Source organism: Oncorhynchus gorbuscha, linkage group LG16 (genome assembly GCF_021184085.1).
Source record: "Oncorhynchus gorbuscha isolate QuinsamMale2020 ecotype Even-year linkage group LG16, OgorEven_v1.0, whole genome shotgun sequence".
In the NCBI taxonomy this organism is placed as follows: Eukaryota; Metazoa; Chordata; class Actinopteri; order Salmoniformes; family Salmonidae; genus Oncorhynchus; species Oncorhynchus gorbuscha.
This window is the reverse complement of record NC_060188.1, coordinates 31148331-31163016: the sequence shown is the minus strand read 5'-3', so window position 1 is coordinate 31163016 and position 14686 is coordinate 31148331. Positions and strand designations below refer to the sequence as shown.

At 42.0% G+C, this 14686-nt stretch overlaps 1 protein-coding gene across 1 annotated transcript in view; it reads left to right on the top strand.

The window, feature by feature from the left end:
• Positions 1-14686, top strand: part of crhr1 (corticotropin releasing hormone receptor 1) — a 183688-nt gene that overhangs the window by 25118 nt on the left and 143884 nt on the right. The gene's annotated exons all lie outside the window — the stretch shown is intronic.

The following is a 14686-nucleotide window of genomic DNA, read 5'->3' as shown; positions in this document are numbered from 1 at the left end:
GATAATATGCCCTTAACCGGCATCAGAGCAGAAAAGCTGTCGACAGAAAGAAAGCCCTGTTTATCAAATAGCCTGTGGGCATTTCATGTCCGAAGAGGCTATACTCATCTTTACTTTTTATGCTGCTGCCAATACAGTGGGGCAAAAAGTATTTAGTCAGTCACCAATTGTGCAAGTTCTCCCACTTAAAAAGATGAGAGAGGCCTATAATTTGTATCATAGGTACACTTCAACTATGACAGACAAAATGAAAAACAATCCAGAAAATCACATTGTAGGAATTTTAATGAATTTATTTGCAAATTATGGTGGAAAATAAGTATTTGGTCAATAACAAAAGTTTATCTCAATAATTTGTTGGCAATGACAGAGGTCAAACGTTTTCTGTAAGTCTTCACGAGGTTTTCACACACTGTTGCTGGTATTTTGGCCCATTCCTCCATGCAGTTCTCCTCTAGAGCAGTGATGTTTTAGGGCTGTTGCTGGGCAACACAGACTTTCAATTCCCTCCAAAGATTTTCTATGGGGTTGAGATCTGGAGACTGGCTAGGCCACTCCAGGACCTTGAAATGCTTCTTACGTAGCCACTCCTTCGTTGCCCAGGCGGTGTGTTTGGGATCATTGTCATGCTGAAAGACCCAGCCACGTTTAATCTTCAATGCCCTTGCTGATGGAAGGAGGTTTTCACTCAAAATCTCACGATACATGGCCCCATTCATTCTTTCCTTTACACGGATCAGTCGTCCTGGTCCCTTTACAGAAAAACAGCCCCAAAGCATGATGTTTCCACCCCCATGCTTCACAGTAGGTATGGTGTTCTTTGGATGCAACTCAGCATTCTTTGTCCTCCAAACACGACGAGTTCTAGATGAGTTCTATGACAAAGTTCTATTTTGGTTTCATCTGACCATATGACATTCTGCCACATCTGCTTCTGGATCATCCAAATGCTCTCTAGCAAACTTAAGCAGGGGGTCACGTCTGGCACTGAAGGATTTGAGTCCCTGGCGGCGTAGTTTGTTACTGATGGTAGGCTTTGTTACTTTGGTCCCAGCTCTCTGCTGGTCATTCACTAGGTCCCCCCGTGTGGTTCTGGGATTTTTGCTCACCGTTCTTCTGATCATTTTGACCACACTTGGTGAGATCTTGCGTGGAGCCCCAGATCGAGGGAGATTATAAGTGGTCTTGAATGTCTTCCATTTCCTAATAATTGCTCCCACAGTTGATTTCTTCCAACCAAGCTGCTTACTTATTGCAGATTGAGTCTTCCCAGCCTGGTGCAGGCCTACAATTTTATTTCTGGTGTTCTTTGTCAGCTCTTTGGTCTTGGCCATAGTGGAGTTTGGAGGGTGACTGTTTGAGGTTGTGGACAGGTGTCTTTTATACTGATAACAAGTTCAAACACGTGCCACCATAATTTGCAAATAAATTCATTAAAAATCCTACAATGTGATTTTCTGGATTTTGTTCTTCTCATTTTGTCTCTCATAGTTGAAGTGTACCTATGATGAAAATTACAGGCCTCTCTCATCTTTTTAAGTGGGAGAACTTGCACAACTGATGGCTGACTAAATACTTTTTTGCCCCACTGTATATTCCTCTTACTTTTCCTCTTACTTCCGGCACAGCCAGAAGAGGACTGGCCACCCCACATATGCTCTCTCTAATTCTCTCTTTCTTTCTCTCTCTCGGAGGACCTGAGCCCTAGGACCGTGCCCCAGGACTACCTGACATGATGGCTCCTTGCTGTCCCCAGTCCACCTGACTGTGCTGCTGCTCCAGTTTCAACTGTTCTGCCTTATTATTATTCGACCATGCTGGTCATTTATGAACATTTGAACATCTTGGTCATGTTCTGTTATAATCTCTACCCGGCACAGCCAGAAGAGGACTGGCCACCCTACATAGCCCGGTTCATCTCTAGGTTTCTTCCTAGGTTTTGGCCTTTCTATGGAGTTTTTCCTAGCCATCTTTCTTTTACACCTGCATTGTTTGCTGTTTGGGGTTTTAGGCTGGGTTTCTGTACAGCACTTTGAGATATCAGCTGATGTACGAAGGGCTATATAAATAAATTTGATTTGATTTGATTTGATTCTTACTTTAAGGTGCATCATCAGCAACTTTCCACTAGAGTGGATTAAGTAACTGCCCTATGCCTGAAACACTGACCCATGTAAGCACTGAGGTTCTTATGTGAAAGGCCTTGCACTGGTTTAGAGTATGATACAGTTGATCAAATGTTAAATTCCCCTTTCATCCTAAAACCCACTGAGTGTAATCAAAGTCTAAAGAAATATGTGTTTGTCACGCATCACAGACATCACAGACTCCATTTATCCCCCTTGCCTAAACTCTAAGAAAATAAGATCATTTTTTGTCCCTATAGGATAACACATTTTCGTTCCAGGTAGAACCCTTTGGTGGTGAAACATATTGTACTTAGAACCTTTTAGTGGTAAAGGGGTAAAGGGGTTCCACGTAGAACCTTGCATTGGTGAAAGGTTCCACTTGTTTCCCAATGCTGTCCCAGTTGTTTTGAAGCACGAAGCAAGATAGAAAATCACGTAGGATGGCCCATTAATCAGATCTCTCAGGCACCGCCTATAATTCAACATGGTGTCACTTGGCCCTGATGCATTGACGTGTCTAAGGGTCTGTTTGTCAGGCGTATCTGCCATGCTAGCCTAATTGTAGCTAGCATGCGTACTGGCGGACTGACACTTAAATCTCAATATAATGGAGTCTGCCATTGGAGCTGCTATCCAGCTCCCCCTTAATAGCATACACATCAGTAGCAATTCAACTGTGACAGGGCAGTACAATTTGTCACATATGATCAGACATGATAGGGGTTTGTATGATGTCAGACTCTCTGCTGTCACCGGCTCTCTGACAAACATCAAAGCAGTGAGTAAACTATTACTGCAGAGTAGTTAGGTAAGCTGGAAGTCTGACCCGCAAGACTAGTAGCCTTTGCCATCACCAAGGACCTATCAACAACTAGCATTTGGCCCCTCTATTTTCATGTCTTTTGGAATTTTGATTTGTTTTGGTTAATGATGCAAAGAAGGCAAACATCTTTGATTTGGTCTGCTTCTGAGCACTGAACTATTTCACCATTTGGTAGTATGGTTCAAACCGGGTCTGGGAGCTCAGCTCTGTGTATAACAATTGCGAATGACTTCTAATAGGGAAGGGAAGTAGTTCTGTTTGTATTTCAAAGCTGCTTTCTTGTTAGCTATCAGATGGAAATGGAGTACATTCTCAATGCATGAGGCTTGAGTTGTTGTTGGTTATACATTTTAATTACGCAAACAAATGCAGTCTAATTATTCATAGGTTACATTTATATTGGAAAGAGGCAAAAGCTCCATCTGTAGTAGAAAAACTGATTAACACATTTCCTTTGATGTGCCTGACCTCAAACCAGCAGTTTTATAATTACTGTTAGGGCATGAAGTATACTGTGTATTTGGATGAGATGAAGGACAAAGACCTACCAAATTACTACAGTACAATGCCAATACTGCTTTTGACAGATACGTTCTGAGCAATGGACACTAGGGAGGCATATATATAACAACACGGGGCATCAGATTTGGTTTTGACCATGACTAAACGATGCAGTATTTGCTCATTTAAAAAAATGTCACCTTTTAATCAGGCTTAATGTGGTAGAAGCAATTTAAAGTATTCATAGCTGTGGGTCATATAGCACATTAATTAATGTCAATATAATTAAATTGAGTCTCCGGCAATATTAACTTAATGCCACAACTACTGTGTAGTGCCACACTAATAAGGTTTCTGTGATAATGCTGAAGAAATGGTCGCTCTTGTACCTCTTGAAGAGGAGGATCAGAAATGGGCATGTCACAAGTGAATACAACCACAAACACCAACGCAGTATACTGATACTAGAAAACATTGAGAACGCCTTCCTAATATTGAATTGCCTTTTGCCCTCGGAACAGCCTCAATTCATCGGGGCATGGACTCTACAAAGTATCGAAAGCCTTCCACAGGGATGCTGGCCCATGTTGACACCAATGCTTCCCACAGTTGTGTCAAGTTGGCTAGATGTCCTTTGGGTGGTGGACCATTCTTGATACACACGGGAAACTGTTGAGCGTAAAAATAACTGCAGAATTGCAGTTCTCAACACAAACCGGTGCCCATGACACCTACTACCATACCCCGGTCAAAGGCACTTAAATCTTTTGTCTTGCCCATTCTCCCTCTGAATGGCACACACACACAATCCATGTCTCAATTGTATCAAGGCTTAAAAATCATTCTTTAAACTGTCACCTCCCCTTCATCTACACTGATTGCAGTGGATTTACCAAGTGACATCAATAAGGGATCGTAGATTTCACCTGGATTCACCTGGTCAGTCTATATCAGGCGGGGCGGCAGCGGCAGCGTAGCCTAGTGGTTAGAGCGTTGGACTAGTAACCGGAAGGTTGTGAGTTCAAACCCCCGAGCTGACAAGGTACAAATCTGTCGTTCTGCCCCTGAACAGGCAGTTAACCCACTGTTCCCAGGCCGTCATTGAAAATAAGAATATGTTCTTAACTGACTTGCCTGGTTAAATAAAGGTTAAAAAAAATAAATAAAAAAAAATAAAAAAAATCATGGAAAGAGCATGTGTTCTTAATGTTTTGTATACTCAGTGTATATCTCCCATCAATAAATTATTCAAATAGATTACACGAGGACAGCTATATTATAGAAGAAGTTAATTGATGTTGCATTACATTGTCTCGTGTCATTGGAGAGTGAGCTAATGGAGACGTGCTTTTCGACTCATGCCATGCGCACTTTGCGTGGGTTGTATCTCTCACGCATCACTACTGCCACACACACAAAAAGGAGAGAGAAAGAGGGAGCACTACTACAGCAGCCAGCAATGCTCTTAAACCCATTCATTATGGCAGGGGGGGGGAATTAAGAGCCATGAACCCCATCCATTTGAAGTTTAAAGAAGTAATGTGCCGCTTAGCGCGAGGGAGTTCAATCACATTATATACTGTGTCTTGAATGCGAGAGGCGGGACATCACTTGTGAGCGTTGATTTTTTAAAAGTGTGTGTGTGTGTGCTTGAGCATGTGTTTGTGTGTTTATGCATGTTTATGTGTTTGTTTGGCTCTCATTAGCTGCAGAACAAGCATTTCATGTAGCAAGCACCCGTCACTCTTTATAAAGCAATACACACATTGCCCTTGGTAACATAATCTTCCCATGTGTAAAGTTGATTTCAATGTTAAAAATAATTGTTTTTCACTTGTTACTAACTTCACCTAGCATTTTAAATTCCACCCTTAATTCAGTTGTCAAGCTAAATCCTGGCACTAGGGCGGACAGAAAAGAGCAATGGAAAGATTGTGGGTTGTGTGCAGTTCAGGACATACTCCATTGTTTTTCCAGACTGGGTCATCCAATCAGAGAGAGACTGTGGCAGCTTGAAGTTATAGATAATGCTCTTTAAATGTTCTGCCTGACCAATTGGGTGAGAATAACAGAAGGTCTGGTATTTGGATGATGCTTGTGGTATTTGTAGTTTTTTTCATTATATCACACAGCATGATGGAGGATTAGTTGTTTATGATGTATTAAAAACCTCTAGCGACTCCCAAACCCGCATGCGGGAGCGTAATCATCGCCTGAAACTAATTAGCGTAACGCAGCGGACATAAATATCCCTACAAAATATTCCTATTCATGAAAATCACAAATGAAATATATTGAGACACAGCTTAGCCTTTTGTTAATCACCCTGTCATCTCAGATTTTCAAAATATGCATTACAGTCAACGCTAGACAAGCATATGTGTAAGTTTATAATAGCCTAGCATAGCATTATGCCTTGCTAGCAGCAGGCAACATTGTCACGGCAATCAGAAAAGCAATCAAATGAAATCGTTTACCTTTGATGAACTTTGGATGTTTTCACTCATGAGACTCCCAGGTAGATAGCCAAAGTTCATTTTTTCCCAAAAGATTATTTTTGTAGGCGAAACAGCTCCGTTTGTTCTTCAGGTTTGGCTGAGAAATCGCCCGGGAATTGTGGTCACCACAACACCAATTTTTTTTCAAAATTAGCTCCATAATATCGACAGAAACATGGAAAACGTTGCTTAGAATCCATCCTCAAGGTGTTTTTCTAATATCTTTTTGATAATATATCCGTGTCGGGACAATTCCTTTTTCTCTAGGACCGATTGGAGTAATGGCTACCTCTGTACTTTACGCGAGAATCTCTTTCGGAGCCACCATGTGACCACTTACGCAATGTGCCCCCATACGGCTATTCTTCAACAGAAATGCGTAAAACTACGTCACAATGCTGTAGACACCTTGGGGAATATTTAGAAAGCGTAAGCTCGTTGATGGTACATTCACAGCCATATAGGGAGTCATTGGAAGGCAGTGCTTTCAAAACCTGGGGCACTTCCGGATTGAATTTTTCTCAGGCTTTCGCTTGCAACATCAGTTCTGTTATACTCACAGACAATATCTTTACAGTTTTGGAAACGTTAGAGTGTTTTCAATTATATTCATATTCTAGCATCTTTTCCTGACAAAATATCCTGTTTAAAACGGGAACGTTTTTTTCTCCAAAAATGACAATACTGCCCCTAGAGTTCCAAGAGGTTTAAGACACTTTACTACACATAATATCCATTTAGTGGTTTAGAGTGCTTATACAATGTTAATACATGAATATCTCTCCAACATCCACTCCGCTTTCTCTTGGCCTCTGTAGCATTTTGGCCCTCACAGGCACACACGGAGCTGACTCTTGCCTCTGGGGGGAGGGGTTTGTTGAAACCAACCAACCTCTTACATTCCACAAGAAAAATAGTTATTTCTCTGAATAATTTCAGCCTTCCTCGAACCTGAGGGTTAAGGGGATCATGCCAGGGGGTGATGCTCTCTCGTGTTTGGGGGCTCAGGGGTTAGTGGAAGAACAACAATCCCTGGATATCAGTCGTATCCAAAGCAGGGATCATCTCCACTCTATTTGTATCATCCAATTCTATTTGTTCTCAGAATCAACCTGCCAAACGTATCATAACTCTGATGGTTGTTTTGTTGACTGTAGTCAGCTGCGGTGAACCCATTCCCACTGCATGCTCCATGTCTGTGTCTGTGTGCCTGTCAAGCCTCTTGTTACGCAGATGGAGTTGGGCCAATAGTGGTGGATGGGGATGAGAATTGAGAGTGTAAGGACGGCATTGCCATTTGTAAGAGCCCAGCATATATATATTACATGCTGTTGGTGCCTGGTACCTATTGTTCGACGTTGATTATCAATTTTACAGATGGCTGCTGCTGCTAAAACTGGTGTACTCAGACAACACTCTGTGTGTGGTTTAGTCAGTGACCACAGACACACGCAGAAACAGACACACACATACATGGGCACACACACAGACATACACACACACACACACACACACAGTAACTTTCTCCAATACACACACACACACACACACACACACACACACACACACACACACACACACACACACACACACACACACACACACACACACACACACACACACACACACACACACACACACACACACACACACGCATTATCTAATTGAAGAGGATTTTATGAGGTGCCATTCAACTCGCATGGAAAGGCTTCTGGCAAGGCATGTAGAACCCTGTCTGAAACTTTGGATAGTATAAACATTAGATGCATCATGGTGGTGTAATGCCAATGCCATTTTATGTAGCGCAATGTCAATACCACATGTTAATGCCTTGTTAGTATATAAGGAGGACCTATGTGAATCACACACCAAGGTAGTTGGGATAAACTCATATTATTTGTCTTGACATAGTCCAAGAATCTCTCCCCTGAAAACAGTGTCCAAACATGGTTCAAAATGCAGTTGTCTTCCAGCCTTGTCACATTATTTTCCGGATTTACCATCAAACGTTTCCGGGAAGTAGGAGAGCCAGGAATCATGCTGAGAAGCCTGGGAGAGAGTCGTGGGTTTCCGTGGTGCAGCACAGTGGAGAGAGGGAGGGAGTTCAGGCACTCGACTTCTCTACCCCAGCGGTCGTTCAGGCAGCTTAGGGTTTTGATACTCTGCGAAGACTGAATCACTTTATATTTTTTCAAAACCTGTATCTCTATTCACTCACTATAGTGTGTGGTCAAGTAGTATATTTGTAGAAACCTGTATTGTGTGGGACCTTGAAAAGTTTTGATAAAGCCACAAAGTGATGTCAGACACTTTAAGGGGATCGGTGGTGGATAAAGGAGTGAAGATTGCCTCTCCGGGTGTTCTTTCATGTCCTGATAGGCTGATTAATAGGCTGTGACCTGGGCACGAACCTAGCTGCACTCACCACACAGGTGCATTGCTGAATGGTTATGAGTGCCATGCCCTGAGCTCTAAAGGAAGCCGGAGCTCAAATCCTCCGTTATATACAAATGAAGATACAATACTGGCTGTGATCGATTCTACCCCTTTCTGCCCAAGAATGGAAAACAAGAATGGAAAGAATGAAAAACAACATTGTGGCAGTCACTCTGCCTTGATTGAAGGCCTGCTGCCAGCCAGTGTATCAGTTGTAAAGCCAGTTGGGCCAGTGCTATCTGGTGAACTGCATTAGACAGATAGTCAGGTAGTCCTCCCGGCACCAATACAATCCACTTTCATTCACAGTCAAAAGGAACTCGATGGAAGATCAGGAGCAATTTCCCTGTTGACCACTTTCATTTTAGCAATTGCATTTTGACACATACATTTTCATTTTGGAAGATTATTGATAGTGAATGTTTTCTGAGGCATGAATGTATGTGTTATTCCGGGTTTATAAAGGCTTCATTTAGACAAAAGTTGTAGTTTGTTTAAAGTGGAACCAGGAAGAATAGTTTATCACATGCACTGACTATGGACAGTCAGAATTAGATTTAGTTGCAACCCTTTTGGCAACTGCGGATTGGGAGCAGGGCTATGGTGGCCTGTTTGAATTACCATGTATTGTTCATTGTTTACAATTTTAGGCTAAACTGTCGGGGGATTTGCTCATAAAATGAACACTGCTCTGCTGCCAATACAATTGCTCCTAAAAATGTATTCTATTGTTCTAGTTCTATTTTTTATTGCTTTGTCTAAGTTGATTTGACCTTCTCTGTTAGATGTTCTGGCAACTAAACCACATTATTCAGTATACACGCAAAGTATTTTCAAACTTGAACAGACCCTCACTTGTTTCATCCCATTTGCAATAGGAAATCTGCGGAAAAGTCGGACAGGGCAGGACAGGACGGGAGAGGGCAGGACAGGGCAGGACAGGGCAGGACAGGACAGGGCAGGACAGGGCAGGACAGGACAGGACGGGAGAGGGCAGGACAGGGCAGGGCAGGACAGGGCAGGACAGGACGGGACAGGACGGGAAAGTACGGGAGAGGGCAGGACGGGACAGGGCAGGACAGGACAGGACAGGACAGGGCAGGGCAGGACAGGGCAGGACAGGACAGGGCAGGACAGGACGGGACATGACGGGAGAGGGCAGGACGGGACAGGGCAGGACAGGACGGGACACGGCAAACCCTGTGATTGTGGCTAATAGAACACTCCAATAAAACTTTCCTAAATGAGGATGTGCAACAGTACTGTAACTTAGTCAGGGTCAGTTCAAACCCAAGTTTGCCTTACAGTTGATCAAGGAGCAAAATTGGTACACTCAGTAAATCAGTCCTTCACGAGGGAGACAAATACAAGCAATGGTATCTCACGCAGACTTTCCAAAGCCTGTGAGAAAGCTATCCCTGCTAGCACATTTGGTTCCTTGGAAGTTGTGGGAACGGAGCCATACAGAATGTTTCCTGACTGGTTAAAACTTAAAGTTTTTAAAATGTTCTGAGAACAGAAGTCAAATCAAATGTTATTTGTCATGTGCGCCGAATACAACAGAGAAATGCTTACTTAAGGCTCTAACCAACAGTGTAATTTTAAAGTAAAAAATAGGTATTAGGTTAACAAAAGATAAGTAAAGAAATTTAAAAAATAACAGTAAAAAAAAACAGTGAAACAAAATTACATTTAGCCTGTTCTGGAAATGTTTCTTTTTAGGTTGCAGGGAGGTTCTGAGAATGTTTTACTCTGGTTCCTTGGAAATTTTCATGGGAGGTTTTATTAACGCTCTTAGAAAGGAAATTCTAGGTTATTTGGACATTTTGGATTTTTTTATTGTGACTAGGCATCAGTGAGATTCAAAACTATAATATTCTATTCTCTATACCTGTACATGGAACTAGTCCACTGTGCCACCAGGATCCACTGCGCCACCAGCTAGCACGCCATGTTTTTTTACGCATACAAAGCTCTTCATTTTAGTCTATTGAAACAGACCCCATTTAAAAGGAAGCAAGCACTCATTAAGACCAATACATCTGAACACACTTATCAAGATAAAGGATAGAGAGAGTTTTGTTGATGCTAAGAACGGAATGTACTTTTTTTTTTTAAACAGCATTCTTTGAGCGTTCTCTTGTCGTTTTTACGTTGTTGTTTTCTTAACGTTCTCGGAGCAATTTGAAAACTTTACTTTCCATAGAACCATGAGGAAACCTGAAGGAAACATTATGCTGAAGTACTGACATTCCTATAGTAGAACATTGGTTCTTAACATTCTCTGAACTATTTGAGAACGTTCATGGTTTTACATTCCTTAAACATTACCAAAATTGAAATGAAATGTAACCATGTTTGAACTTTTAGGAAACGTTCTGTTAAAGAGATGAAATACCAAGAAAAACATTTTTTTGTCAAGTTACTTAAATGCTGAGAAGGTTGAGAAAGCCAAGCGTCTATCCTGCACCATTACCAGAAAGTTGTGGAAAGGTTATATGCAAAATAACCATAAGACAACCACACTCTCACCAAACTTTAAGAAATGTATGCATATTTAAGAAACACATAATGTTCTCAGCTCGGTAACTACATTTAAAAAAAAACCTTCTCAGCATGTAGCGTGTGACAGTTCCTTTTGTGATATCTTTACCCATGGTTGGCATATAGGCTCCATTTTCTCATAGTGTGCAGACAGTGCGAATCACAAGAAGTCAGAGGTGACCACCTATGTCTCTGCTGGACAAACCACCTTTAGGTTATGAGTTAAACTCCCCCATGCCTACTCCTCTGTTCTGCTCTTTTGAATAACTGACTGAGGGAGGAAGGCTGTCTTCCTGTGTTTTCCTTCCTCTCCTCTCCACTCTGCACAGAAGCACTCACTCTGGGCTATGTGTAACTCAGACGTTTGTTGGGGGAGTGTGCGAGTGTGTGCGTGAGTGTGTGTTGAGTGGGGTGGGGGGTTGTGCGTTCGTGCCAGAGTTTGGAACCAAAATTATTTCTGTCCTGTTCCACTGTTCCGACCAGCAAAATAAAGTTCTTAACCGGTTCTAGCAACAACAACAAAAGCACAGGTTTATATCATTCCTTTCTTAACTTGAGAAATCCACCGTTTTTTACATTTAGCCCATTAAATGACTTTGCCAATCAGTGCGGACAGAGCAGGCAAGCTAGTTGTTTACATGCATGATGGACAGATGAGTGTAGCCTATGGCGCAAGATGTGTCTGAAATTTTGTGGGTGGGAAGAGAGCGAGAGAAGGTTGAGAAGGAGGCTTGAAGCACTGGACATCTTGTTATGACATGGATTCTCTGAATTAGAACCACAGAATTATACCTCGGAGGAGCGGCTTCCATAGAGGAACTTGGAATGTCCTTTGAGCGAGCTAACAAGCTTGTGTGTGCAGAGTGGCACCAGAATTAAAAACAAGTCTTATCTTTTTGTAGTTAATGAATCCAACGTGAAACGTGATAACTAGTTTAAAATATATTTCCTGAATCATGCTTATAACGTCAGAACAGTAGCCTGTACTTCGGAGGGCGAGGGGCAGGTAGCCTGAACACACACAAACACTGGCAAAGATTTTCAGCTTGGAGGAAGACACTGGAATACATATCTGGGTGACAGAGTGAGGGCTTTGCATAGGCGCTTTGTTGCGTTTTTATGTGGTACTAGAAAAATGCCTGAAAAAATGCCTGGAATGTTCCTATGCTTTTAAAATAACAGTTCTATTCCAGAACAGTATGGATCAAATTCGTTCCCGTTTCCGTTTCCGTTTCCTTTTCTGTTCCTTGGATCACTTTCTGTTCCGGCTTTCAGTTCTGTTCCCTGTACCTATTCTAACCCCTTGTTCATGCTGGCATGCGTGCATGATATGTGCCTTGAGATCTACTTGCTAGAGGTGCAGTTTGTGAGTGACATAAGCTTCTTTGCTCCTTGTGGATTGGGATTCATTAGCTCAGATCTGTTTCTGATTTAGCAAAAATCCCCCATGGGACAGGTTCTTTTCTCAGGCTTTTGATATTAAGAGTGGAGACTTCCCATTTCACTCCACCCAAATTGAGATGTGCAGATTTTATTATGACCTTTTAATCAGAAGCCAGCTGATATGTATTTCACATTTAAACTGCCAACTTCACTTTACAAATATACATTTTTAAACACACGCACACTCTCAAACAAACTCACTCCTATACACTTTGCTTAGGAGAAGGATTAAGTTGTATAGAATACTACATGGGCATAATGAGTCAATGACCCCTGGATATGTCTCCATACCAACCTGCCCATGACCCCTGGATATATTTCCATGCCAACCTCCCCATGACCCCTAGATATACAGTATCTCCTTGCCAACCCAGATTTACCTCTCTCTCTCTAGGGACTAGGAATATATAGGTACTACAATGACTTGGGATTTAGGGACAACAAAGACTACAAAGTCCCCAACATTCTGTCACCCTTAATTTTCTTTGTTTTTACCAACCATGTACTTATTCAAATGGATTATACATTTGGAATTACTTAGCACAGAAGTGTTATGCTTGGTAAGATATTCCTCATGTGTGAAAAATACCTGCTGTGCATCAGCTTCACACCACATGGCAGTGTCTGAATTAGTTGAGTGAATGAAATGAATTAATGTTGTAGTGTATCGGCCAGCTGCAGTGATGATGTGTGGTCATTATGCGGCATTAGAGTGCATTACTGTAGAACCACGGCTAAGATGTTGCCAAACATGGTAATTATGTGAATGTCAGTCAAGAAGTACTTTAATGAACGTGTGATTGCATTATCAAGGCTGACACCGTTTTTGTAAAGATTGATTGATCAAATATTCTGCCAGCTTATTACTACGGAAGAATGCATTCAGTGGAACTACATTTCCACGTCTTGCTCATCCTGTTTTTAAGCTGAAGGTTATGCCAGAACATGCTACTGACACAGAGCACCATTTTGTTGTGATAATGAATCACCGTTATTAAGAGACAGAGCATATAAGTGGAGCTCCCTGAGAGGATAAGTAATGTTTCAAGCGCAGCTCCTTGTGACACGCTCTGAATTCTGAATTCTCCTTTCATCAACAAGGACACAAGCCAAGCAAACAAGCAAGCAGATGAGGTTACATTAAACCCCATTAATGTTCTCAAGCAGTCAAGGCTATTTTGAGTGTACTGGCTCTACGGCAGACCAGGCCCCTGTGTGTGTTTTTTATTTTATACTCTTGCTTCCTCTCTTCATGGATTATTGCATTCCAATTTCAACATATTACGAAATGTAGGTCACAAATCAATTTAGTGTCATTTGTAGGAAACCTCAGAGGAGGGATGGGGGTAGGAGGAAGGGAGCAGGGTCTTAGATTAGCAGGCCACCGCCTCTTCTCCTCTTCCCTGTCTGGGTGTGTGGGCTTTGAAATACCTTTTTCCTCGACGAAGGGCATCTAGCACCTACGGCGCTTCACGTGAGACCGACCACGGAAAGAATGGGCGGTTTGAGTTTATGAAATACGGCCTGCATGGGTTTCATTTAGCCATCCTTGCAACAGGTGGATAACGTATTTTCCCCAACACTTTTATTCCGCCAACAATTTGGCTCGCAGGCGATTTTATTTGCCCCCACCCCCAACTTAAAAATAAATAACTACAATTTAATTGTTGGACAGCAAATCAGCTCTAAGTGATTTTAATTTTGGAAATCTGTTCCGAAGTATTCCCACTCATAGTAGAGATACCGGTAACTTCCAAAATAAAGGAATCACCAACATAATGTGTCTTAATAGAACTTTGGGCCACCACCAACCAGAACAGCTTCAATGCACCTTGGCAAGTGTCTGGAACTCTAGTAAAGGGACACGTCGCCATTCTTCCATTGGACATTTCATCATTTTTTTGTCAACTATTATATACGTTTGGGCATCTTGCGTACAATTTGCAGTCTTACAAATTATGTGTGATCATCTTCCGGCATCCTGAACGTTCGCTCAAGAACAAATTGGTCTGCAGCTGAATCTAGTTGATGATTCCTGGCCTATAGGGATATTTATGTATCTACTGCATATGTTTCTCTAGCTCTGTACATTTTGATTGAATCTTTATTTAACTATGCAACTAAACAAATTCTAATTTACAATGACAGCCTACTCCGGCCAAATCCTAACGAGGCTGAGCCAATTGTGCGCCTCCCTATGGGGTTCCCAATCACAGCCGGTTGTGATAGAACCTAGAATCGAACCAGGGTCTGTAGTGATGCCTCTAGCACTGAGATGCAGTGCCGTAGACCACTGCACCACTCGTGAGGGC